The sequence below is a fragment of the Dermacentor silvarum genome, chromosome 4 (genome assembly GCF_013339745.2).
Source record: "Dermacentor silvarum isolate Dsil-2018 chromosome 4, BIME_Dsil_1.4, whole genome shotgun sequence".
Lineage (NCBI taxonomy): Eukaryota > Metazoa > Arthropoda > Arachnida > Ixodida > Ixodidae > Dermacentor > Dermacentor silvarum.
The window spans coordinates 232,805,915-232,808,098 of NC_051157.2; the positions used below are offsets into that span (position 1 = coordinate 232,805,915).

Consider the following 2,184-nt stretch of genomic DNA (forward strand, 5'->3'; position numbering starts at 1 on the left):
CCGGACTGTGAAGGGTGACGATCGTTTCTGCCCCGTGTGGGTGGAGCGGCTCGCTGCGCCCGACGCTTTCCGCCGCTGTCCCCGCTTGGACGCGGGGACGGCTATACCCGAACATGCGCGGGGACTGCCTGAATTCTGAGGGGCGCCCCGTGCCCAATTTGTTGCGCCCAGCGGGCGGCGGCTGCAACCTTGGACGGTTGGCTTGGCCGCGCCCGTGGGTACAAACGGCGTAACGCACTTTCATGGGTGGGCTTTCAGTCCGCCTCGACGCTCATGCGCGGAATGGGAGTAAGACGACCCGACAAAGCTTTGCCCAGTACGAGAGGAACGGTAGAGGTCGGTCAAGGAACTGGCGGTCGAGAGCTAAAGCTGCCTGCCATCCATCATTCATAGTTGGAACTGCGGTGCAAGCGCTCTCCCGTCCTCCGCGGCAAACGCCGCCGAGTCTGAAAAGGCTGGCGGCTGCCGGTCGCTTCCTGCGGCGAGTATGGAGTAACGACCCGACTATGTTGCTGCCCAAGTACTGAAGGAACGGCGCGGCATTCGGTCGGTCATGGAACTGGCGGTACGAGGGTGTGGCTGCCAAGTACAATAGGAACCGTGGCCCATAACGCCCTCCCGTCCTCCGCGGCAAGTGCCACCGAGCCCGACAGGGCCGGAGGCTGCCGGTCGGCTCCTGCTCGTGACGCGCGAGATGTCGAGATCGCGGTTGAATGCGACGACGTTGGCAGGCTATTCGCCCGCCGCCGAGGGAAAGGCGGCGCTGCTGCGAAGTACGAGAGGAAACGCGGCTTTGCTACGTCGGACGCGTTCCGCGGTTAACGGACTTGTGCGCTTTGGGAAGGCGCCGCACGTCGAAAGAGGATTTACGGACAGACGAGGGACTGAAGTCTCGAAACTTGAACGCACTTGCGGCCAGGCTCTTGCTGGCTTCGTCTTCCGCCTCGAGTAGAATTGTTGCGGCTCCGGCGCCGAAAGCTGTCCCTGGCACTGGCCGAGTGGTTTTGGAGAGCCGCGCGAGTACGCGCGCCGGGCTCTTGTCCGTCGTCTCAAGTAGACTGTCGGATCAGCAGCGGGTGTGCTGCGGCAATCCGCCGATGCGAAAGCGTGTTTGTGTGTTAGGGACATTGTGGTCAATTTGAGTACCCTTCTGATGACTAAAAGCGAGACACGTCGATGGGGGCGAGACCCCACCCGTGGCCGTGTCGCCGTGAAAGACTCCACAGCTGCTCGTGCCCCCTCATGGCCTTGCGGCTTTTTTCCAATTTTCGTGGAGCAATGTGAACGTGCACACGTAGCACACGGGTCCGGTGGGTGGTTGGCAGGGAAAACCGGCTTCGAGTGCTCGCAAAAAAGAAAAAGACGTGGTAAGGGGAGCCACGCCCCCGCGGGTGTGTAGCCGTGAGCGGCTCCACTGCATCTTGGTCCTACATCTGATCCTGGTGCATACAGAGTGGAGGCTTACGTGCACACAAAGGCTCGCGGGGTTTAGCTGGAAACGCAACACGCAAGTAGCAGGGTGTGGTGCGCCTATATGCTACCAGCTGTCTGAGACGCGGCTGTCGAAAGAGCGCGCAGACTCGAGGAGCGCGCGCAGAAAGGTGCCCTTCGAAACCACACACAGGGAGACGCCACGTGCCTAAAACCCTGGTTGTACTGTACGGAATTGAACAAACTACTTTTCACGACTCTAAGCGGTGGATCACTCGGTTCTCGGGTCGATGAAGAACGCAGCCAGCTGCGAGACTTGGTGTGAATTGCAGGACACACTGAGCACTGATTCTTTGAACGCACATTGCGGCCTTGGGTCTTCCCTTGGCTTCGTCTGTCTGAGGGTCGGATCACATATCAAGAGAGCCTTCGGCGCACAAGGGAACGTGCGTCCGTCGACTCGTTTTGACCGCGTCGGCATCACGGACAGTACGTTGAGTGCTGAAGCCACGCGCCAGCGGCCTCACGTGAGGGAGACGGTGGCGAACTGAACTGTTGTGCCAAAACTTCGCAGAGACGGAAACGAGGCATTGTACTACTGCAGCGCGGCTAGTGCGCGCCTCCGAAGAGACCGCCGCAGGATGGAGTCGGACACCTGCAGGGAAAGTGCGGTCTGAATCGCGAGGCGCAAACGTCTGTTGCGACAGCAGTAGCGCGCACGTTTGCGAGAGAGTCGGAAGCTTGCGTGCACGG

The 2,184-nt window shown here is 60.7% G+C and overlaps 1 non-coding gene across 1 annotated transcript; it reads left to right on the forward strand.

Moving 5' to 3' along the window:
• The first annotated feature begins 1,686 nt into the window (after positions 1-1,686).
• On the forward strand, positions 1,687-1,839 carry LOC119451091 (5.8S ribosomal RNA). Its single transcript, XR_005191661.1, has one exon. It is a non-coding gene; the product is annotated as a 5.8S ribosomal RNA (ribosomal RNA).
• The last annotated feature ends 345 nt before the right edge of the window (positions 1,840-2,184 follow it).